Source organism: Chrysemys picta, chromosome 5 (genome assembly GCF_011386835.1).
Source record: "Chrysemys picta bellii isolate R12L10 chromosome 5, ASM1138683v2, whole genome shotgun sequence".
NCBI lineage: Eukaryota > Metazoa > Chordata > Testudines > Emydidae > Chrysemys > Chrysemys picta.
Window position 1 is genome coordinate 29,772,035 of NC_088795.1, and position 25,975 is coordinate 29,798,009.

General features: G+C 44.8%; 1 long non-coding RNA gene across 1 annotated transcript in view; it reads left to right on the forward strand.

Annotated features, from left to right (window-relative positions):
* Nucleotides 1-7,453: 7,453 nt before the first annotated feature.
* LOC135984102 (uncharacterized) overlaps nt 7,454-25,975 on the forward strand; it is a 33,124-nt gene continuing 14,602 nt past the window's right edge. Inside the window, exon 1 of the long non-coding RNA XR_010602011.1 lies at nt 7,454-7,755. This is a non-coding gene — a long non-coding RNA (uncharacterized LOC135984102). The remainder of the gene's footprint in view (nt 7,756-25,975) is intronic.

The window sequence follows — 25,975 nt, forward strand, 5'->3', positions numbered from 1 at the left end:
TAAATACACTGATATGATGTGGGGCTAGGGGTAACCAGATGTTCCAATTTTATAGGGACAATTCCAATATTCAGGGCTTTGTCTTATATAGGATCCTATTATGCCCTATCCCCGTCCTGATTTTTTGTATTTGCTATGTGGTCACCCTATGTGGGGCAGAGATCCAAAGAGCAAACACTTGTTTTATTTTCAGGATGGGGGTATCTAGTAGATAGAGGTTGTGGGGTACAATTTAAGAGTGGCACACAGGAAGTTAGTTGCCTGACTCCCATTAGTATCCATAAGATCTGTGGGATTCACAAAAGGAACTTGTGTTTCAATGCCTAACTCCTACTGTGTGTCTCTCTCAATCTCCCCTGTGGAAGCATTTTCACTTTCTGTAAATAGTAAAAACAAGACCATGACAAAAACAAGGCCCTGTGCTTAGTGGACTCAGCCTGGGATGTGGGAGAATCAGTTCAAGTCCCTGCCCCAAATAATATTGAATTATTTATACAAAGTTAAACATCTTCAGCAGGAGAAACTGAGAGGGGTACTCCCCAGAATAGCCAACAGCCTCATTATTAGGGCACTTATCTGGGTTAAAGCCCCTGCTTCAAATAAGGCATAGTGGGGATTCAAACCTGGGTCTTCCATATCTCATGAGGGGCCTACCCACTGGGCTTGTGGGTACAACAGGACATGCAGGTAGGACAGTTAGGAGGAAAAACAGCAAACTAAAGACAATGGATTTCAAGAAGGCAAGCTATAGCAAATTCAGAGAACTGGTAGGTAAGATCCTTTGGGACGCAAGACTAAGGGAAAAAGAGTTCAGGGGAATTGGCAGGGTTTTAAAGAGACATTATTAAGGGCACAAGAGCAAACTATCCTAATGCATAGAAAAGTATGCATAGGAAGTATGGTAAGTATGTAAGTAAGTATGATAAGAGACCACCCGGGCTTAACCAGGAGATCTTCAATGACCTGAAACTCAAGAGAGTCATACAAAAAATGAAACTAGGTCAAATTTTGAAGAATGAATATAGAAAGACACTGCCAGCATGAAGAGACAAAATTAGACAGGCCAAGACACAAAATGAGATTAAACTAGCTAGGGACACAAAGAGTAACAAGAAAACATTTTACAAATACATTAGAAACAAGAGAAAAACCAAGGACAGAATAGGCCCATTATTCAATGAGGAGGGAAAGATAAGAACAGAAAATGCAGCAATAGCCCAAATGTTAAATGCCTTTTCTTTTTTCAGCTTTAACCAGAAGAGTTAGCAGTGATTAGATGACTAATATAGTGCACATCAGTGTAAATGGGGTAGGATCTGAGGCTAAAATAGGAAAGAAACAAGTTAAGAATTGCTTAAACTAGTTAGGCATCTTCAAGTCAAGGTCATAAGTCCGCTTATGAAAGCCATCCTAGTATACTTAAGGAACTGACTGAAGAGATCTTTGAGCCACTAGCGATTATCTTTGAAAGCTTGTGGAGGATGGGAGAGATCCCAGAGGTCTGGAAAAAGGCAAATATTGTATCTATCTATAAGAAGGAGAATAAGGCCAACCCAGGGAATTATAGACCATCAGCTTAACTTTGGTATCAGAAAGATAATGGAGCAAATAAACAATCGATTTATAATCACCTAGAAGAAAATAATGTGATAAGTAACAATCAACATGGATTTGTCAAGAACAAATCATGTCAAGCCAACCTAATATCTTTCTTTGACAGGGTAACAAGCCTTGTGGATAGGGAGAAGCAATAGATGTCATACATCTTGACTTTTTAAAGGCTTTTGATACTGTCTTACATGACCGTCTCATAAACAAACTAGATAAATATAGCCTAGATGAAACTACTATCAGGTGGATGCACAACTGGTTGGAAAACCATACTCAGAGTAGTTATCAGTGTTTCACAATTGAGGTGGAAGGGCATATTAAGTGGGTTCCCACAGGGATCTGTCCTGGGTCCAGTTCTATTCATAAATAATTTAGATAATGGCATAGAGAGTACACTTATAAATGATACCAAACTGGAAGGGGTTGCAAGTGTGTTCGAGCACAGTATTAGAATTCAAAATGATCTTGCGAAACTGGAGAAATGGTATGAAATAAATAGGATGAAATTCAATAAGGACAAATGCAAAGTACTACTCTTAGGAATGAATAGCCAATTGCACAAAGGAAAAATGGGAAATGTCAGTCTAGGAAGGAGTACTGCAGAAAAGGATCTGGGGGTTATAGTGGATCACAAACTAAATGAGTCAACAATGTAATACTGTTGCAAAAAAAGCAAACATCATTCTGGGATATATTAGCAGGAGTGTTGTAAGCAAGTCAGGAGAAGTAATTCTTCTACTCATCCCTGGTAAGGCCCTAACTGGAGTAGTGTGTCCTGTTCTGGGCACCACACTTCGAGTAAGATGTGGACAAGTTGGAGAAAGTCCACAGGAAAGCAACAAAAATGAAGAAATGTCTAAAAAACATGAACCAAGAGGAAAGATTGAAAAAAAATAGGTTTGTTCAGTCTGGAGAAGATATGACTAAGGGGGGAAGGCCGGACATCAGAAGTCTTCAAATACGTAAAATGTTGATAAATTTTTCTCTTCATCCACTGAGGCCAGGACAAGAAGTAACGGGCTTAAATTACAGCAAGAGAGACTTAGGTTAGACATTAGGAAAAACTTTCTAATTGTAAGGGTAGTTAAACATTGGAACAAATTACCTAAGGAGGTTGTGGAATCTCCATCACTGGAGGTTTTTAAAACCAGATTAGACAAATGCCACTTGAGGATGATATTAGGCAATACTTAGTTCTGCCTCAGTGCAGGGGACTTCACTAGTTGACCTGTTGAGGTCCCTTCCAGTCCTACATTTCTATGATTCTGTGCATGCATCAGCCAACCCCAAAATTCTCACCCCAGCTGGTTTTTGTGGGGGTTTGGCATGCGCTAAGTATGCCTACCAGGTCAGACCCTCCAGGAAAGATAGGCAGTGGAATGTCTGAACTGAGAATCTCTTATTAATGATCTAGATGCTGAGCAGCTTGGCAGCATCAGGGCTTAGGCAATTTTGCACCTGTCTACCAGTGGAAACTAAGGTGAGAAGGGTACTAAACTGGCAGAAACTTAGACAGCTTACAGGGTTAGGTGGCAGCTGAGCAGCAGCTTTGTGAAAGTCAGTGGCACATAAATGTTTAACTTGGGTGCCTAATGAGGCATTTAGTCTCCTTGTGAATCTAGGCCTGTATAGTTAAACCACTGCCTTATAGTTTGAAAATTCATTCATTTATGTCCATGCTCCCATTTTTTAAAATCTTTGCTTTAGGTGATTATAGTCTCTCTGTATTAGAAGAAGGAGACTATGACAATTGGTTGTCATCCCCACTTATTGGCTATTTTGTATATACACCGCTACCCCAATATAACGCGACCTGATATAACACGAATTCGGATATAACTCAGTAAAGCGGTGCTCCAGGGGGGTGGGGCTGCGCACTCCGGTGGATCAAGCAAGTTCACTATAACGTGGTTTCACCTATAACGTGGGTGAATTTTTTGGCTCCCGAGGACAGCGTTATATCGAGATAGAGGTGTATACCTATATTGCTCTCTTTCAAAATTCAGTGCTACCATACCTGATTAAGGTTACATCTTTTAGTAGTTGAAGGCATGCAGCACCTAGTAAGATTGGATTTATTTGGCCAAATCCTAAGAAGTGAAGAATGATTGATGCAACAATCATTTATACTACTTGCCTCAACTGCTATAGGCAAAGTTCACCACTGTTGTGTGTAATTCCATTGACTTCAATAAATTTCCATGCACTTACAGAAGCTAAGACCCACCCAACACCCCTGCACTCTTTGGGGCAGGGACTGGGTCATCCTCAGTGACCGGCAACTGCGTAGCAAACTGTGGACATTAATACAGTCTAAGGGCTTGTCTCTATGGTGGGGTAAAGTGCACTATGGTGTTGTGATTTCTAAAGCATATTAACTTTACTAGTACTGTACACTACATTAAAGTGCACTAGGGAACCTTTAGTATGGACCAGAAGGGTCTATATGGCCCAATTTCTGTGAAACACTGTCATGCAGTTGGTACACCCCATTACAGGGTGTCAGATTGTGGGGGTCATCAAAATGTCTATGTGGTGGACCAAATGGCCTGGATCTAGGAGGCGGCCCTGCCGCTCACGGCAGTATGGCCCAATGGCCAGAATCAGTAAGGCTGTCCTTCTGCTCAGGGCAGCACAACCTAGTGGCCCAAATCTATGCAGTGGCCAAATTTCCCTGAAAATTGTTCAACCATTTTAGCTGAAACATATTTTAAAAAATGCAGCATGAGGTAGAAACCTAGCATAGAAAATTTCAGCCCAAAGGGTTAAAATTTGGCATTTATAAGAAATTGAGAACAGGGTCTTATAATGGTAAATGTTGGGCAACCTTAAGAATAGGCAATGCTACTAGACTAACAATAGTGAAGCATGTTTTCTATAAAGAAAAAAAATGCAACAATTATTTATAGTACTTGCCTCAACTGCTATAGGCAAAGTTCACCACTGTTGTGTGTAATTCCATTGACTTCAATAAATTTCCATGCACTTACAGAAGCTAAGAATTTGGATTTAAATTTAACAATAGTTTTGGGGGAGAGTACTGTAAGATACTGTAGCATTTTTAAATGAAAAACACAAGAAAGGTTGTTTTTGAATAGGTGAGTTGATTAACCTGCCTGATTCTTTGTTCCCCAGTTTGTGTCCCATTAGTAAAGTAGCAGCAGTCAGAGTGGATGGACACCATGCCACCTGTAGTTCAAACAGAGTGGAGAATTCTCTTATGATAAGCATGAGAGGTTGAGCGAAACCACGTTAAAAATGTTAGTTATCAAATACATTTGCTCTTTGTCAACAAATAATAATCCATATTAAACTGGCTATATTCTTGGTGCCTCATGTACTGTAGAGAAGGGGTTCTCAAACTGGGGGTTGGGACCCCTCAGGGTGTTACAAGGTTATTACATGGGGGGGGGGGGTCACGAGCTGTCAGCCTCCACCCCAAACCCTGCTTTGCCTCCAGCATTTATAATAGTGTTAAATATATAAAAAAGTATTTTTAATTTATGGGGGGGAGGGGTTGCACTCAGAGGCTTGCTATGTGAAAGGGGTCACCAGTACAAAAGTTTGAGAACCACTGCTGTAGAGTGAATGTCATATGATACATTGAACAAATGTAACAGACATTGATGACATTTTCAAGCTTAGTTGATCTTCTAGAGTATCACCAAAGTTGACTGGTTGGAATCAAAGGTCACTGGCTGGAATCCATTCCAGAAACTTATTAGTCTTTTATAATCAAAGCATTCATATCTTACAAAAAGGCTGACCTGACAGGAACCAAGCTTTTATTCTGTGGCAGATCAAGTGAGAGATCTATTATGCCAAGACCTCTAGAGACAAGTGTTCAGATGTGACATCCTCCAAATTTGAGCACCTGAAGTTACACTGCTAACTTTCTAGGTGCCTAAGTTTGTGTTTGGAAAATCTTGGAGTGGGTGTGTCATAGTGCAACTGGCCCCTTTGAAGTAAGATGGGCCCAGTCCCTCCTCTGACTAATCAGCTGCTCTCCCCCACCCCGCCCATCTGATGCTGGGGGGTGAGGCAAGGCAGGTGATGGTCTGAAAAGAACCTGATCCTTATAAAGGTCAGCAAGAGGTCAGCTGAGTTTTGGGGGGAGAGAGGGTGTAGGAATCCATGGAAAGAATCAAAATTTCTAGTCATCTCCCAGGTGGGTGGCTTGGGATGTGAGGACTTTAGGGAACAGAGAGCTACTATAGGAGCCTTGGGTTTATGACCAGAATTCAGAAGGGTTGTAAGAAATGAGGGAAAAGCCTCTGGGAGCTATAGCCCATGCTGGGCAAAGGAAATACTTAATTTATTGGTTAAATGGAAAATTTAGGCAAAATACCAAAATAATGCCCCAAGTCAAGGGCCTGAAACAGATGTGGGTGTGGCTTTGATCCTTCCTGGGTTGGTGAGATAGCCCACCATCTTACATAGTGCACAAGCCATACTGACGCAATCAGATAAGGCAGTTAAACCCTTAGTTTATGAACACGTGTGTTCTTAGGTCTGATTCTGATCTCATGCCAGGGTTATGTAACATACCAGGGTACAGTCCAGACCAGTGGGGGCTGTGTCACCCCTGTCCTACAACCTTGTGTGGCTTGCAATGCCTTGCTGAAGTAGTTCCCACCTGGGCTACTTACAAACAACCTTCCAGCAAGCCACACCGAATATGTGCCAGCCAGTCAGCCACATTTGGGTTACACTCTGGCGCTCACCAGCCTTGGTTATACTGCAGGGTGATCCTATACACCCCGCAGTCTTAGATATATGCCTGTACTGCCCAGCCCTCTTGTGGGGAGCCTCTTGTTATTCCTTTAAGGAAATAATATGTCAGCTTATTATCTCAAATAGTTATTCAGACACTTCAATTTAACCACACTGGATTAGATAAAACAGTAAAACAAGTTTATTAGCTACAAAGATTTTGAGTACAAGTTATGAGGCATAAAAGTCAGAAATAGTTACAAGAAAAATAAAGATAAGATGCTTACTAATGCCTAACTTAAACCATATTAGAGCCAAGCACAGTTTCTCACCACATGCTCCAGATCTGAATCCCTCCTCTAGTTATAGTTTCAGTCTCCCGCTTGAAAAATATTTCCAGCTGGGCACTAGAAGACCAAATGTCTATGTGGAAGGATGTTCCCTGCTAGCTTTTTCTCACCTGTTTGAGCTTTCTTTTTTCCCCCTCCCTGCTTAATGACTCTTAAATGCAAATTAAGGTGAGCACACTCCTTTGTCTAGGACAGACCTGGTTGCCAACTTCTGATTGTGCAGGGGGGTGGGGTTTGGAACATGTGTTAAAAACATCATACAGAGAAATCTTAACTTCCGTGTTGCCACACATTTTATCAAGATGATGTTGACCAGCAAATTATGAGTTTCCAAATGATACCTTACAAGACATGCCTTGGACAAACATGACATTAGTGTGTAGGGTGTGAACACAGGTGTATTCTGTTGCAGGTTAATCAGCGGAAATGTTTAAGGCCAGTGGAGTTAGTTATGCCACAATAATCAGGTCCTGTGGCTTCTGTATACACAATCTTAAGGACTCAAACAGAAAATGACAAAAACCGCAAGTACAATGTTCAGCATGCAGTTAGAGCTTAGACTGAGACCCCTTTGGAAAAAAAATCTAGTCTTTAATGCAGATGATTCTCAAAGGAATCAGGGGAGTTGCTGTAATGTTGGTTTTCATAGTTAACAGCCATCAAGGAGAGAGATGGGGTGGGGGAGGAGCAGGAGGCAGAGAAGCCAGCTGATAACCACAATGCAAAGGGAGCAAGTCCTTATGTTGTACAGGTGCCTAGCCTTTGTGAAGAAAGCAAAAGGAAGGTTTCTTTCCAACACTTCCCAGGACCATCTACCCACATAAGGATCAGGCATAAGCCTGCTGCTCTAGCCGTAATAAAAGGTTTCCTATATCTCTGAAAGCTAGCTAAGTATTATTATCCTCATTTTATAGATGGACAAGTCATAAGCTGTCTAATTCAGTCTGCACAGGGTCACAAGGCACATCAGACTCACTTCTGCAGCTGCCTCCATTTTGAAGTAGAATCAGTCCATCCAGCTTTGAGAGTAGCAGAACATTTTTCTGAGCTGCCGCTACCATTTGTGATTCTTTTCTAGAGGGTAAGTGACAATCCTTACATCAGATCCTATCAGGGACTTAATCCCACTCTTACTCAGAAATTACTCGGTCTTCTTACTATGAAACTTACTTACTTCTTACTATGAAACTTACTTACCAGAAACTTTCTATGTAATAAGCACTTAGACTAAAGCAATACAGCACTCTGAAGAACTACTACTTCGGTGGTGAACTGTGCCGTTAGAATGTAGCTAGTGTGGGACAATGCATTTACTATTAATTTGTATTACTATAGTACCTAAGAGCTCTAGTCATCACAGCAAATGATTTGATGAATTCAGCTATATTTTTCTGCTTTTAGAACGGCGAATGAACAGATCAAAGCTACTTCCATGAAAGTATTTATTCAATGTGTGCTTAATGTGAACATATTTTAAGGCTATAGATTGTTCACAAAATGTTCACTGGGAGTACTGCTTCAAGTATTTGATATTCACAAATCAGATCTTGAGTTGTAGTGGTTGCAAACACAATAGGTGGGCATGGTATTTTTCTATGCCCTGATTGGATGAGCACAACTCTTTGAAGCAGGTTCTTTATGCAAGAACTTGATATTGCAAAGTTGAAATGTGCTTTCTGTGAATATTTTGTGATACTTAAAATTAGCCATTTTCATGAACCTACCAGTAAACTCATTTGCTAGAGTATTCAAAGCAACTACACAAAAAGGAGAACAAACACTGCTGAAGGAAATTAATCAAAAAGTTTGAACAAATTTTTTTGTATAATTTTTATACTATTTGCTTAGCTCTACTCCTAGCTACCCTAAACACACACACACCTGTTTCTTCTCTCCTTTTATAAAAGCACCACTCTGTGCTGAACAAAACACAACTTGTTAATCATACGAGTATCCCACACCTCTGCTTGCTTTTATGTAATATCATATTTTAAAATATGCCAACATTATATTAACAGCAACTCTTGCAAAGCTTTATTCCTTCCCAGGACTAAAATAGTCGAATATCAGGCAGCATGGCTAACCTTCCTCTTGATCCCCGGCCACAGCCCACCAAAATTAAGTAGGTAGTAGCCAATTATAATTGCTTATTATTTTTTTACTAATCCATTTTAAATATCAGCTTTCTGACTGCTTTCTTACAGAGACACTTCTATAATCCCTCTTTAAATTTCACTTTTCCTTCTCAGACATCAGGTAATTATTCCTTGCTATGCCAAAGGTATCTCAGTTTATGGCCACATGCATGAAAGAGATATACTGCTTCCTAAAATTTATATACAATTTCCTATGCATGCATTTTACTTTCATATAAATCACAACCTAGCAGAGTCAACTCAGCCTTTCATTCTTCCAAGGTAAGTAGCATGCAGTCTACGGTATATGATGTAGCAAAGGAGTTGTTAAAAGCAGAGATTCTGTCCACTCTGAGAAAGTGTTAAAGGTATGAGATACCTTTAAAAAAAATTGGCCATAATTTCTCCTCCTTTGTTTGCTGTGTGGTCAATGCCATGCCAGAGGTGACTACTTTCGAATGTTTGTATGTACAATTTGTAAAGTACTTTACGACCCTTTGGGATGCAAAGCACCCTACAAATGTAATCTATTTTTAACCTTTAACATTTTGAATTTAACATTTAAGCATGGACTTACTTAGGACTTCCTACATGCATTATTAGGACTTCCTACATGCATCTAACTTGCACTTATTCTTAACGGATGACTGGCAGGGGTATTATCCTACTGTACCTTTCAATTAAGAGTAAAATTCTTTTTTCTACTCCACATAGTAGTGTTCAACTCTGCAATGTCGTTCTCATTACATGCATGGAACAGCCATTATTGTCAACTTCCAGGAGCATGTGTATCTTCTGTTAGTATCAGTGAGAGATCCATGGATATATGGTAGGGAGAGTCAAGTATCAGAGTTGAGGTATTGTGCAGATATCAGAGGGACATTTCTGACATAAATAGGGAATATGCACTGACAGTACTGAAGTCATAGAAAGTAAATGTGTCGAAGTGGTGTTGCAATGAATAGATGCCTGTTAAGGCTGAAGGTCCAGAAGCTGGACACTTATTTTCATAAAAGCTCCCAATCAGTATATTTATCAAATATGCATTACTAATTTTCATGCCTTTCCTTTATTTTTAAAGGAAAGGTTGTTTTATACTTTACATATGCTCCCTCACCACAGTATCAGTTGCTCTGCTCCAGTGGTAGGTATACAATAAAAATAAGTGAAAATAACTTTACTAGACATCTGAATGTCTTTAAGCCCCAATCAACTGAAGTACAAATACAAACTGAAGTTAAATGCTTGGGTTTATGATTTAAAAGTACTGGTCACTGACAAGCTGATGGGGGGGGGGGGAGGGGGGGAAGAGATCCTCTCCTGTCTAACTCCAGTAGCAATTCAAGAAGGGGGAGGAAGCACTCCTGACAACATGCTAATGAGGGGAAGAGAGGAAATGGAAAGGGGAACGCTGTCTCAGAGGCAAATGCCATGTTAACATCACTAGTGATGTTGAGGCCCCACAGAAGACCAGGCAGGATGTGTTCTGAGGCAACATCAATGGGAGACTTCTCTCTCCTTTTGCATTTTTCTCCCTGAGGGCCTGTTGCCTGCCCAACCCCCTGAGAGGTAGGATCCCAAAGGCAGTGTTTTGACCCTGCCCTTTGCCTACACAGAGCTCAGAGAGCAATGTATCCCACAGTCCCTACATGCTGAGGTCTGGCTTCTAGTCTCTGTTTTCAGCTATGCTACTGCACCCATCATTTGGAACAACCTAGTTTTGACCCTAGAGATGGTGAGTGTGTGTAGGTAGAGTGCCTCAGACCCCGCTTTCTGAGGCCGATTCAGGCTCCCAAATGGAAGCCTAAGAGAGAGGCCAAAATGGGGGCCACATTCCAATCCGCATGTTTCATATACTGTAGTAGAACACCTCCATGCCTCTGAACTGCTCTGCCTCGCCTTTTGCAAACACACAGAGCTCATCCTCTGCCAGCCTTTGCCAGTACAGTATTGCCAACCCCAAGCACTCAAAAATCATGACATTGGTTTGAAAATTATGACCACTTTACAAATGACTTTTGCGTTCTCCTTATATTCCTTCTTGTATCATAGCCATTAGGGTTCAGATTTTGAAACTTTCCTCTGTATTCATGAGGGCTAGAAATTTACCTAGTCATATGAATCCAGGAGACTTGTGATAAAATTTCAAGAATTAGCAACACTGTGTACTGTAATATTGGACCCTTCTCAACACCTGTACAAGAAAAGAGAAAAATGGATAAATGATTCCAGAAAGTAAAGTTAGAGGGAGACACAGGAGACTGATGACTAGAGATTGAAGAAAAGAGAGTCTGTAAACACTGTACTGCTGATATATTTATTTGCTGAGATGATTGATTTATTATTGATGACATCTTCAGATCTGACATATGGGCATTTTCCTATGTTCTTGCAATATTTTTGTCCATTTTCTTCTTAGGGTAACTCAGGTTTCTGTGCTACGTAAGAGTTGAATAAATGATCAATTTATGGTTCTCGTCTTTGTGAAAAGCAGCTGTATTTCAATATCCAATGCCATTTTAATATCACACTACCAGTATGCCACATCAGCTCTGTGATAATCCCTGCTAAAAGCTGCATATTGCAAACAAACAAAAAATCAAAGCAGGAACTAGTTTTTTAAAGTTATGACAAAAGGTTTTATCTCACAGAAATCTCATTCAGATTTAAGCTCAACATGTTTGTTTAGTCATAGGTTACTTTTATGGTTAGAAACCACAAAAGGCTAGTGTGGAATCTGCTGCATTTTGGGTATGTGTAAGGAGGCATTTGTCTAAAAATGCCAGAGGATCAGGGGGTACAAAGGACAAGTTTTGGAGTTGCTTAAAGTTAAGTAAACAAACATTCTTAAATTGTTCACATTTTTCTAATATAACAAACTATACCAACCTTATTTAAGTTATAGCCAATTAAAACCTGACATTATATGCTCTTAGAACTGGATTGTGTGTATTTGTGAGGGTATAGATCTGTAGTAGCATCAGCTACTGAATGTCCCTCGTAGCCAGATGTCACTCTGTGGCATCCTGCCACTTTTCCCCCTCTTGGTTCCTCAATAACTCACTCAGTCCAAAGGTAATTAAAACATTCCCCTCTTGGGGTCTGTGGAGGGGTGACGACTCACCAGTGTGGCGCCTCCTGCTGGTTGTCCAAGGAATTAGCTCTTTTCCAGCTCCGGAGCGCCCTCTGCAGGCTGGTGTCTCACCTGCTGCTGGCCCCGTGTCCTTTGCCCAGCGGTTCTGTCCACCACAGTACCCCCTCTGTCTGGGTCTCCCCTCCCAGGGGAACCCCCAACCCCCTATCTCCACCTTGCCTCAGTGGCTACTGCCAGTCATCATCTAGCCCCCGCTCCCTGGGACAGACTGCAGTTTATAAACCACTCATCAACGGCAAGGGGTGTTGGACCAGCTGCCTCTGCCTATGTCTGGGCTGCCCCCTGCAGCCCTAGTACCCTATTGTGGGCCCTTAGCTTGGCCTGCAGCCTGGGGCTTTGCTAGGCTGGAGCTCCCCAGCTCCCTCTGCCCTTCCCCAGCACTGCTCCACCCTAGATACCCTTCTCAGCTTCCCAGGAAGCCAGTTCCCTCTCCCTCAGAAGCTAGAGAGAGTCTATCTCAGTCTCTGGCCCTCAGCCCTCTTATAGGGCCAGCTGTGGTCTGATTGGGGCATGGCCCCACCTGTGGCTGCTTCCCCCAATCAGCCTAGCTTTTCTCCCACTGCAGCCCTCTCCCAGGGCTGTTTTAAGCCCTTCAGGGCAGGATCAGTTAGATAAGTTTAAGTTAGATAAGTTTATGGAGGGAATGGTTTAATGGTAAAACATAGTAGCCAAGGAAAACCAAGCAATGGTACGGAAATAGTATAATGGCCAACAGGGGTCAGGTAGAGACTCTTGCCTACATGCTCGGGGTCTTACTGATCGCCATATTTGGGGTCGGGAAGGAATTTTCCTCCAGGGTAGATTGGCTGAGCCTCTGGAGGTTTTTCGCCTTCCTCCGCAGCATGGGGCAGGGATCACTAGCAGGAGGGTCTCTGCCGATGAAGTCACTGAAACACAGGATTGGGGACTTCAACGGCAGAGTCCAGGGAAGGGTTTTGTGGCCTGCAGCATGCAGGGGGGTCAGACCAGATGATCACAATGGTCCCTTCTGACCTTAAAGTCTATGAGTCTATGAATCAGGGTGACCACCCTGCTTCAGGGTCCATTTTATTTAGGCCTTATACACTGGTCCTCCAGGTTTTAACCTTAGTTCAGTGTGTCTTTCCCCTTAGGGAGGGTGTCCCCACTGTACCTTTCTAAAGATGGCTCCTAATTCAAAGTCTCTCTCTCTAAGCCTCCAGTCCCCCACACCATCATTCAATATATTTCTCCTCTTAGGTAGGGAATTCCCTGCTCTCCTTCCAAGGGTTGAGTCCTAATTAAACAGCCACCCTCAGGCTTTACCTGGCTGGAGTTCAGCCTTCTGGCTCGGATCTCTCAGCTGTCCTAGTAGGAAGGTTTCCATACAGGAGCCTGCCAACTCACTATAGTTTTCTGAGCTGTACTACATTCCCCCCATGGACCATCCTATTGCCCTTCGTAGGGGAATCAGTTGTCATTCATCAGGCCCCATCCAGGCTGTTAATGAGGCACAGGTGAGCTGGAGTAGTTCTGTACTGGCCTCAGGCCTCCACCCTTAAGGGGCAAGCCACCTTATTACAAGTTAGTACAATTATTGTATTTGATTTTACATTTTTATAAATACATTTAGTGTTTGCAGAGGGTGGTGGGTTGAGAGCAGAAAGTGCAATCGGCAGTTATCCATAAGAAGGTACATTGTGGGAAGTGCAAGCATCCCCTCCCGTGATCCTGCCGACATGTTTGGAAGGACCGTCTCTACAGACGAGTATAGATCTGCTTTCAAGCCATTTTGGTACTTGGCCTTTTCACTAAGGCAGCCCTAAAGGCATCTATTAGTGCCGGCTCTGGTAGCTATTTCTATGATTGGACACTTTCACTAGAAACAGACTTAGACCACCAGTTTATTTTGCATAGGTCACCAAATAGGCCAGACTATCACTCTAGGCTGGATCTAAGCTAGAAGTAAAAAGACTGTGGTTTTTAATCCCCTGAACCACTTACCTAGGTTCTCATCGATGTACTCATCATCTGTAACACCTCTTTTTAATAAGGACAATGTATTAATCTAATCCAAATGCAAAAACCCAGTGTCCACTCCACTCCATGGGCTGGACATTTTCATACTGGGGACAAAGGTGAAGTAATTCTTCTCCAAGGCTAGGAAGTGATTGTGGAGAAATGTCAGGCCAGACTGGAGCAGTGTTCCATTGATGCATCATGACTTGTTGCAGGGGGACGACCACCGGAGGATTTATGCAGCAGCTGCTCCTCTGACCTTGCCCCTGCTTTCCCACTCAATCCACCTCACTGAATTTGCCTTGTGCAAAACCTGGCTCTGCTCCATGCCAGGGTGCTGGGCTCCCAAATCCAACCCTCACCCCCTTACACAATGTATTTTTGTTTCTTTAGATTTAAATAGTAACTGAAAAGGTCCATATTAAGAGCTCTAACACCCTAATAGGGGCTGTATGGGGCTGTCAGGGAGGGGTAGTACCTCTGATGGGGGAGCAGTCATACTCTTTGGAGTAGCTCATCCACTTTGGTCCCCACTTGACACCCAGCTCTCACCTGTGGCTCCAAGTAGCTGTCAGCATGCGACAGCGGCCACACCCCGGAGACCGTCTCAACTGGCGGGCTAAACCAGGTGAGGGTAGCCGATGAGTATGAGATTCTCGGTGAGTTAGGGCCTGTCTACCCATTGCATGCGAAGGCTGGATCCGGCTGACTGAGGCAACCTGGTTCAACCTGGTTCAATGGTCAGGAAGGCAGTGACAGCAAGCGTTGTGGAACACTTAAGAGCACGACAAGACACGTAGGCATCCTGGTCATCCACTGCACCCTGCCCTATCTCCAGCCGTCTCAACTTCTGTCCTGCCACTGGATACAGATAGGAACTGGGAAGAGAGAGTGAGGCTGACGTTGCGCAACTCTCCCTCACTTTAATCCAATTCACGCGCAAGTCTCGACATCATATCATATCATATTACATCATATCAAGTCCTGTGGCGATGGGCGAGTGATAAAGCAGCAGGTGTGGATACACTGGGAGCTGTAGCTGCGGACCTGCACATAGGCGGCTCAGGCATAATGGTTGTTCCTCACTGACCGAAGCAGCAGTGGAGCTCGGCATCTTCTTGAGCGACTGAGCAGCCCTATTCAGGATTGCACTGCTCACCTCCGTAGAATGAGGAGGGGGCTAGAAAAGGTACCCTAAACATTGCCTGCTTCACCTTACCCTGGCCAGCATACCGCGGCTGGCGGGGATCCCACAAAAGCAGTCGAACAAAAACAAAAAAAAATTTAGAGTGACACCGATCACTGTTGGCACATGGAATGTGCGCACGTTACTGGACAACATCACGGCAGACAGACTGGAGAGAAGAACAGCACTTGTCGCTAGAGAGCTCACACACTAAAACACTGACATTGCAGCCCTTAGCGAAACTAGCCTTGCTAATGAAGGACAGCTGTCCGAGTCAGGCCGTGGCTATACATTCTTCTGGAGTGGCTGCAGCAGTGATGAGTGTCGCGAATCTGGAGTTGGCTTCGCCATCAAGAATCATCTTGTTCGGAAACTTGCCAGTTCCCCCAAGGGTATGAATGACCGGCTCATGACAATGTAGCTTCCGCTTCAAAAAGGAAAACAAGCTACTTTGATCAGCGCATATGCTCCTACAATGACCAACCCAGAGGATGTGAAGGATAAATTCTACGAAGAACTAGATACTCTGCTATTGTCAGTGCACCGCACAGACAAGCTGCTTCTGCTTGGCGATTTTAACGCAAGAGTCGGATGCGATGCTGCAGCCTGGGAAGGGTCATCGGGAAAAATGAAGTCGGAAAGTGTAACAGCAATGGTCTGTTACTGCTGAAAACCTGTGCAGCACATGACCTTCTGATTAGCAATACGGTCTTCCGCCTTCCTACCCGTAACAGGACTTCGTGGATGCATCCCTGTTCCAACCACTGGCATTTGATCGATTATGTCATCATCAGGAGAAGGGACAGACAAGATGTCAGGGTTACAAAAGCTATGTGTGGCGCTGACTGTTGGACGGATCATAGGCTCATAGTATCCAAAAGGAAGCTCTGTATCATGCTGAAGAGACGACCACAAGGCTGTAAGGCTCTCAAAAGGATCAATGTGTCGAAGCTGAAGAACAGCCGCATCACTGAAAATCTAGCGGAAGACCTAGAGAATGAGCTTGCTGATCTTCGTATTGAGGATGACACTGAGAAAGACTGGGAGCGATTCCGCAACACTGTCCATACAGCTGCATTGAAGGTATTGGGGCCCTCCACATGCAGGTGGCAAGACTGGTTTGACGAAAATGATGCAGAAATCCAGGTCTTACTTGCTGAGAAGCACCACCTGCATCGTGCATATCAAAACGATCCATCCTCAGCGGCAAAGAAGACCGCCTTTATCAACGCTCGCAGAACAGTACAGAACCGACTGCGCAAAATGCGGGACTTGTGGCTGAGCGCCAAAGATGAAGTACAGGCATATGTGGATAGGAACGACTATAAGCAGTTTTATGAAGCCCTCAACACACTCTATGGTCCACAGTCTTCTGGGAGCTTTCCCCTCCTGAACTCTGATGGTACTGTGCTCCTTACAGAGAAGACGCAGATTCTCCAGAGATGGGCTGAACACTTTGAAGCAATTCTCAATCGCCCCTCAGTCATCAATGATGAGGCCACTGACAAGATGCCCCAGGTTGCAGTCAATGACTCCATGGACGCTTCACCAGAAGAGGACGAAGTGAACAAAGCTATCAATCAGCTGTCAAGTGGCAAAGCTCCGGTCAGATGCCATACCAGCAGAGGTGTACAAAGTCGGTGGACCTGTGCTGCTACGGAAACTCACTGAGCTGTTTCAGTCCTTTTGGAAGCGGGGAACCATTCCACAAGAATATAGACACGCATCCATCTTGCACCTCTATAAGAGGAAGGGCAATCACCAGGTATGCAACAATCACCGTGGAATCTCGCTGCTTTCTACAGCGGGGAAAGTTCTTGCACAGGTTCTGTTGAACCAATTGATCACTCACCTGGAGAAGGGCTTACTGCTAGAATCACAGTGTGGCTTCCACAAGGGACGTGGGACTATTGACATGATCTTCACTGTGCGTCAGCTACAGGAGAAATGTCAAGAGCAGAATCGTGAACTCTACACAACTTTTGTGGACCTCACGAAAGCATTTGACTCTGTCAGTCGTCAGCGCCTGTGGAGGATCATGTCGAAATTTGGTTGTCCAGACAGATTTATATGAATGGTATGTCAATTTCATTACGGTATGATGGCTCGTGTCCTGGATGACGGTGAAACATCTGAGGCCTTTCCAGTCACCAATGGCGTCAAGCAAGGGTGTGTTTTAGCACCCACTTTGTTCAGCATGATATTCTCTGCCACTTTGACTGATGCCTTTCAACATTGCACTGAAGGAGTGGGCCTAAGTATAGAACTGACAGGAAACTATTCAATCTGAAGCGACTGCGTGCCATCACCAAGGTGAAGGAAACTGTACTTCAAGACTTTCTCTTTGCCGATGTTTGTGCTCTGAATGCTAGTATAGAGCCAGAAATGCAAGCCAGTATGGACAAGTTTTCAACTGCATGCAACAACTTCGGTCTCACTATTAACATCAAGAAGACTGAGGTCATGCACCAGCCAGCTCCCCACGCTCCGTACTCAGAACCATCCATCACTGTAAATGGACAGAGACTTCAGACAGTGGACCACTTCACGTACCTGGGCAGTACCCTTTCCTGAGCAGTGTCAATTGATGATGAAGTAAACTGCAGAATTGCTAAAGCCAGCTCTGTATTTGGCCAATTGCATTCCAATGTTTGGGAACGTCGAGGGATCAGCCTACCAACGAAGCTGAAGGTCTACTGAGCAGTGGTGCTTCCAACTCTGCTGTACGCCTGCGAGACGTGGACTGTCTATCGGAGTCATGCACGAAGGTTCAATCACTTCCACATTTCCTGTCTGCGAAAGCTTCTAAAAATCAGATGGCAGGACAAAGTGCCCAATACTGATGTCTTTACTAGAGCCAGTCTGCCGTCAGCTCACACATTGCTGATGAGAGCCCAGACCAGGTGGGCCGGACATGTCGTGAGAATGTCAGACGAACGCATCCCTAAACAGCTCTTCTTTGGAGAACTCACTCAGGGAAAGCGCTCCCATGGAGGACAAAAGAAGTGGTTCAAGGACACGCTGAAGACCTCTTTGAAGTCCTTCGAGATCAACATCGCCACATGGGAAACCTTCACACTGAACTGTCCAGCATGGCGCAGCCTCATTCACACAGGCAGTAATATCTCTGAGGCGAGGCGTATTGCTAAGGCTGAAAAAAAGCGTGAGCTGCGCAAGTCCAGAGCTGCTCATACATCATCGACAGTGCCATTACATGTCTGCCCGACGTGTGATAGGACGTTCCACACCCAAATTGGACTGATCAGTCATCTTCGGACGCACAGAGCCCGGTCATCGAAAGAATGAGTTATTGAGGTCTTCATCGATAACGATGGACGAACATCATCAGCACCCTAACAAAACTTATAGTAACATAATAATGACCACCTGTAATGGGGTCAGCAGCCACCTCTCACAAGCACCCCCTCTGGTTGGGTGTGTCCACGGTCTTTAAATCAGTCCAGCCCTGGTATGGGGCTGTATCCCTAGGACTTCCTCCCTGGGGGCACTATCTTCCTGTGACCCTCCCCACGCTCAGTGTCTACTCAGTCCCCACAGCTAGCCAGGAGCTCCTTCAGCGCTCCTCCAGTCCCTGTTAGCAAACTGTCTTTGCCTTAGTCCTAGCAGCCAGCCAGCCAGGAGCCTCCCACTCCCCCAGGCCCTACTCCAACTTAGCTGTCCATGATCCACTGCTCTTCCAGCCAAGCACACAGTCCTTCGTTCTCCAGCTCCAAGCAGCTACTAACTGCTGCTCTGTTCTGCAGATCCTCTTTATAGGGCCCTCCTGGCCCCTGATTGGCCGGTCCAGGAACCCCTCTGATTAGTTGCTTCTTCACAACCACTCTAGGCTGCTCGGAGGATCTCTCCACTGCTCCCTTCCTGGGATGGGTCTGGCAGAACCCTGAGGCCTTCAGAAGGCGGCCTTTGGCCCTAGTCCACCCCATCACACCACCCATCAGCAATAAATACTCATATGTAGGTAACACTAACTCAGGGTAACCCTACATAGATGGTGCTGTGTCTGTGGAGCTAAGAGATTAGATTTATCCCCAATGATAGAATTTCTTAAAAGTCCTAAATATGCACTGTCTTGCTTCTACAGTTCCTTGTTATACATTGTATGTTATGCTGACAGTTCCACTTTCAACATGATTAACATTCAGAATTTATATGAAGTTCTAACTCTATACCAGGTTTTAATATGTCCCCCATTACCATAGCATTTGAGCACCTCACAATCTTTAAAAAGCAACAGAGGGTCCTGTTGCACCTTTAAGATTTAACAGAAGTATTGGGAGCATAAGCTTTCGTGGGTAAGAACCTCACTTCTTCAGATGCAAGTGAGGTTCTTACCCACGAAAGCTTATGCTCCCAATACTTCTGTTAGTCTTAAAGGTGCCACAGGACCCTCTGTTGCTTTTTACAGATTCAGACTAACATGGCTACCCCTCTGATACTTGTCACAATCTTTAATATATTTATTCTCACTACAGCCCATGAGGTAGGGAAAATTTTACAGCAAGGGAACTGAGGCACAGAGAGGCCAGGTGACATTCCCAAGGTCACACAGGAAGTTTGTGGCAGAGCAGTGACTGCCTGCAGGTCTCCCAACTCTTTAGTTTCAAGAAGATTAGAGGACAAAGAAGTCAAAGAAAAAAATATATAGTACATGAAGTCAGTATTAGTTCATTTTGACTCAAGCTTGCAAATCCTCTGTGCATGGGACTCTCACATTGGGCCCTAAAGACAGAGTATAACTTGCCACCTTCATACAGAGTACTTGGCAAATAAGAGAGGAAGGTTTCATAACATTAAGACACTGCAAAATATTTGTTTCTTCACCAGCAACAAGCAGACAGCTTTAGTGCATGACAGCTATACAACAGAACACAATTCTGTCTGCTCAAGACTCAGATGTATTTTATGATGTCTTCCCTCTAAAGGCTTCTTTGTTATGTGAACTGTTGGAATCAGAAGGACAAGCAAGACATATACATGGAGGTGTAGCTGCTTCTCTGCGCACATTTGTTCCATATATATATATGCAAAGGTGGTACAAGTGAGAGGGCCACTCAGTGCTCTCATTAACCACTCTGCAAATCCAGAATTATACTTGACTTCTGGATTTGCACCAGCATAACCAGGAACAAAATTTGACCCCTAGTATCACTTTCTTTCATTTGCTGTATTCTGACTCTTATGACTAAGTTTTCGGAACATGTCACTTCAAAGAATGTTACTATAAAATGTAAGAATGTTTCTTGGTAAACAAAATGACACAGGTTGTGCTGATAACTAAGGCTACGATTTAGTCACAGAGGTCAAGGCAGTCACGGATTCCAGGACTTTACCAGACCTCCCTGACTTCTCCAGCTTCAACTGTCAGCAGCTGAAGCCGTGGCTGGAGTCATGGCAGGGGCTGGAGCTGGGGCTATGGTTCCCACATAGCCCCACGGTGGGGGCTGCTGCCGGGGCTGTGTGCCCCTGCCCCATGGCTAGTGGTGGGGGCTGCCACCAGGCCAAGCACCCCTCCCCTGCGGAGAGGGCTGCAGCTGGGGCTGTGTGCCTCTGCCCCAGATTGTATGGTTATTTTTAGTAAAAGTCACGGGATGTCATGAATTTTTGTTTGTTGCCCGTGACCTGTCCATGCCTTTTACTAAAACTAATCATGACAAAATCATAGCCTTACTGATAACTGTCAGAAAGGGCAGAACCAACTTTATAAGGGGACTGATGTAAATTAGCAGTCCCAGGATCTAAGGGTATGTCTACACTACCTGCACGGCTGGCCCGTGCCAACTGACTCAGGTTTGCAGGGCTTGGGCTGTTTAATTGCAGTGTAGACATCTGGGCCTGGGCTCTATGATTCTGTGAGGTGAAAAGCTTTACAAGTTTTAACCTACCTCTGAAAATTCACCCAGTAATGAATGTGAAGCCAGTGTAGATCACAGAACTCCGGTCAGGGCCGGCTCTAGCTTTTTTGCTGCCCCAAGCAGCAAAAAAAAGCGCCGCCCCCCGAGCCCCCCCGCCGAGCGCCGCGCCGCCCCCCCACCGAACGCCGCCAGAACCCCCCCCAGAGCGCCGCCCCCCGCCGAGCGCCGGAGCCTGCCCCACCTCCCCCGAGCGCCGAGCCCCACGCCGCTCCCCCCCCCCGCTGAGTGCCGCACCGCCGGAGCCCGCCCCCCGTGCCGAGCGCTGCCGGAACCCCCCCCCCGAGCGCCGAGCCCCGCGCTGCCCCCCCCGCCGAGCGCCGTGCCGCCGGAGCCCGCCCCCCGCTGAGCACCGCTGGAACCCCCCCCAGAGCGCCGTCCCCCCGCCGAGCACCGCGCTACCGGAGCCCGCCCCCCGCGCCGAGCGCCACGCTGCCGTAGCGCCCCCCCCGCGGAATGCTGCGCCGCGCTCCCCCCGCCGCCCCTTACCAGGTGTCGCCCCAAGCATGTGCTTGGGTGCCTGGTGCCTGGAGCCGGCCCTGACTCCGGTAAAGGTGATTCTTCCTGCAAGAATCAAACAAGTAGACAGCCATATTCTGCACTGGCTGAAGTTGCTGAGGTGCTCTAAGACGTGGGCCCATCTAAAACTTGGAGGATGTATCTAGAGGGGTCTTTCAGGGGATCAGTCCTCGGTGCAGTGCTATGCAGTATCTTCATTAATGATTGGACAATGGAGTGAAGAATAAGCTTATGAAATTTGAGGATGACACCAAGCTGGGAGGGGTTTGAAGCACTTTGGAGGACAGGAGTAGAATTAAAAATGACCTTGACAAATTGAAAAAGTGGTTTGAAATCAACAAGGTAACATTCAATAGAGATAAGTGCAAAGTGCTACAATTAGGAAGGAAAAATCAATTGCACAAATACAAAATGGGGAAGAACTAGATAGTTCTGCTGAAAAAGTTTGGAGAGTTATAGAGGATCACAAACTGAATGAGTCACTGTGATGCAGTTGTTAAAAATGCTAATACCATTCTGGGGTGTATTAATATGAGTGTCATATGTAAGTAAGAGGAGGTAATTGTCCTACTCTACTCAGCACTGCTGAGGCCTCAGCTGGAGTACTGTGTTCAGTTCTCAGTGCCACACTTTAGAAAAGATGTGACCAAGTTGGAGAGAGCCCAGTGGAGAGCAACAAAGGTTTCTGAAAGATTTAGACAACCAGACCTATGAGGAAAGGTTAAAAAACTGGGCATGTTTAGTCTTGGGAAAAGAAGACTGGGGTAGATGGGACCTGAAAGTCTTCAAATATACGTAGGGTTACCATACGTCCTCTTTTTCCCGGACATGTCCGGCTTTTCGGCAGTCAAACCCCTGTCCGGGGGGAATTGCCAAAAAGCCGAACATGTCCGGGAAAATGGCGGCTCTACTCCTCCCCTGACTCTTCGGCTCTGTTTAAGAGCCGAGCTGCCTGAGCGCTATGGGCTTCAGGCAGCCCCCTTGCCTCCGGACCCCAGCCGCCAGCCGGGCACTTCCCCTCCCGGGCTCCAGCCGCGGCGGCTCTGCTCCTCCCCGACTCTGTTTAAGAGCCGGGCTGCCCGAGCGCTACCGGCTTCGGGCAGCCCCCGTGCCTCCGGACCCTGCGCCGCCAGAGCCCGGGAGGGGAAGTGCCCAGCTGGGGGCGCAGGGTCCGGAGGCATAGGGGCTGCCCAAAGCCCGAGCGCTACCGGCTTCACGGTTTGCCGGGCAGCCTCCAGACCCTGCGCCCCCGGCTGGGCACTTCCCCTCCCAGGCTCCAGCTGCGCTGGGGAAGCGCTGGCCAGGGGCGCAGGGTCTGGGGGCTGCCCGGCAAACCGTGAAGCCGGTAGCGCTGGGTCAGCCCTTTCCCCGTGGCTGGGAGTGGGAGGGAGGAGGGGGCGGAGTTAGGGCGGGGAAGGGGCGGAGTTGGGGCGGGGCTAGAGGTGGGGAAATGGGCGGGGCCAGGGCCCGTGGAGGGTCCTCTTTTTTTATTTATTAGATATGGTAACCCTATATTAAGGTCTGTTAAAAACTAGACTACAATCAATTGTTCTCCATGCCCACTGGAGGTAGAACAACAAGTGATGGGCTTGGTCTGCAGCAAGGGAGATTTAGGTTAAACGTTAGGGAAAACTTTCTAACTACAAGGGTAGTAAAGCTCTGGAATAGGCTTCCAAAGGAGTTTGTGGAATCCTCATCATGGAAGGTTTTCAAGAAGAGGTTAGACAAACACCTTTCAGGGATGTTCAAGGTTTACTTTGTCCTGTCTCAGAACAGGGGAATGGACTTTGTGACTTCTTGAGATCCCTTCCAGCCCTACATTTCTAGGATTCTATGATTTAAAAGGGACTGACTGCTTTGCTTTTGAATCTCCTTCAGTGGGAGCATTAAAGTTTTAACCACATTTGGAAAACCCTAGATAGCCTTATTTGTGAAAAAGCCATGAAATAAGGTTGGTGTTGAGGCTGTCTATGGTATTTCGAGAGTGTCAATACTGCAGTCAATAGAGTCGTCACCACTACTCTGTTACATTTAAGTGCCATGTAAAGGCTGGTATAAGGTGACATTCTGAGAAAATGAATTACAAAAGTATGTAAGATTGCAATGGGCATAAAATAGGGAATCTACTCCCGCAGCAAGATTGAATAACATTACATTTGAATTGAAAACTAGAGGATAGGTTCAATCTCCTAAGGGTACTGTACTCAGGAATCAAAATTAACTCAAACTGTACAAGATGGAAATTAATTAAAAAGAATTATGGATTGTAATTAAGAAGGGTTATAGCCCTATCAGCAACTTAGAAATTGTTTTTTTAATACAGAGTCAAAGAATGAAATAAGAAACAATCTGCCGAGGTCAGCAATAAAATGAACATTCAAAGGGGAGGTATGCAAAAATCACTATGCTCAGCCTTTATCATAATGTATGGGTTAGAGATAATGTGGATGCAGATTGTTGTAAATAAATTGGAAGCCCCAGAGCAGCTTATGCTGGGACTCTTGAAAATTTTCTCTGTAGCCTCTTAGGATATATCTACACTGCAATTAAAAACACATGGCTGGCCCATGCCAGCTGACTTGGGTTCGCAGGCTCAGGCTGCAGGATTGTTTAATTGTGGTGTAGACATCTGGGCCTGGGCTGTAGGACTCTGTGAGAAATTCTATTCTAGTTTCATGAATACTATACTGCAAAAAGAGCATTGGTTAGGTGCATATAATCAAGTCCAGCTAAATAATATATTTAGTGTTAGGGATTTTTTGTAAGCATTTACATTTTTGTACATTCTTCATAGAGAAAGCCTGCTTAGCCGGATAGTGTCTTATCTGAAAAAAGAAGAACAGGAGTACTTGTGGCACCTTAGAGACTAACAAATTTATTAGAGCATAAGCTTTCGTGGACTACAGCCCACTTCTTCGGATGCATATAGAATGGAACATATATTGAGGAGATATATATACACACATACAGAGAGCATAAACAGGTGGGAGTTGTCTTACCAACTCTGAGAGGCCAATTAATTAAGAGAAAAAAAACTTTTGAAGTGATAATCAAGATAGCCTAGTACAGACAGTTTGATAATAAGTGTGAGAGTACTTACAAGGGGAGATAGAGTCAATGTTTGTAATGGCTCAGCCATTCCCAGTCCTTATTCAAACCGGAGTTGATTGTGTCTAGTTTGCATATCAATTCTAGCTCAGCAGTCTCTCTTTGGAGTCTTATCTGAAGTCATTGGGAGGTTTGAGTTCGTAAGGAATGCAAGCCCCAAGAGGATAACCATCTACTTTTTATCTTAATGGCTGTAATATAATAATGGAACTTGCATATTTTGCCACAGTACAGTAGAGCATGGCCACCCTGCCATTCCAAAGATTTTCTAATGTGGGATCTTATTTCCAGACAGTGGTTATGACTGATAAAAACCAACTTTGCTGGCTCTTAGCCCCATAATTTCTTTTTCTCAAGCCATTTTCCTTCTACTGGTTGAAAAATAAACTATATTTCTGAGCCTTTACAGCCCAAGGTTAGTGATGGTGCATTTCAAAATAAATTTCAATTACTAGGTGTTATAGAATTTAAATTAATGACGTAAAGTTATTTTGCTACAACATTCGATAGCTGAAAGCTCAAAAATAGTTTATGGGGTTTCAAAATGCCAGTGATAAAGGGAATTCCAGGTGTTTCAGGCTGTAAAAAGCATAAACAGCTGGGAGGATGGCCTCCTTCACCCCATAACCAGAAGTACAGTAGATAAGATACAGGCTTACAGTGATTTAACTGGCACACAAGCAGACCACCACATAAAATTACTTAAGAATAGTCTTTGAGGATACTGGTCATCAGGGTCCTCATTGGGACACCCGAACACTGAAAGACTAAAGACCTGTTCATTAGTAGAGGGCTTTTTTATTTTTATTTATTTTTTTAAGAAGTGTGAATTGCTGGGAGAGAAAAAAAAAACCTCTCACATAAAAGCATGATGAAAGCAAAAAGAAATAGTGGCAAGTATTTGCTCTATTCAATAAGGAGAAGCTAGAACCCTGCCATGCTGCCAAGAAAAGGCTTGTTTGGTAGTGAAGATCCTGTAGCTTATACTGCCATGTGGGGATGAGTGTGACATGTGAGTATACAAGGAGCTGGAGATGAATCTCAGCTGAAAAGTTCAGATCTAAACATTCAAGGTAGTTCAGATCCAGTATTCCAGTTTGGATCCATTTTAGAGAGGTAGGCCAGAGCTGTGCCAGATCCCAGTTTCAACTTCTGCAAAGTGGAAGGGGGTTCCAATCTCATGTTTTTTCTTTTATGTGCAGTTACAGTTATTCATCATCATCTTCCAGGCGCTTTCTTGCCCACAAGATGCATGCGCCACCGTTATCTCGCCCCGACAGAGGAATGAATTG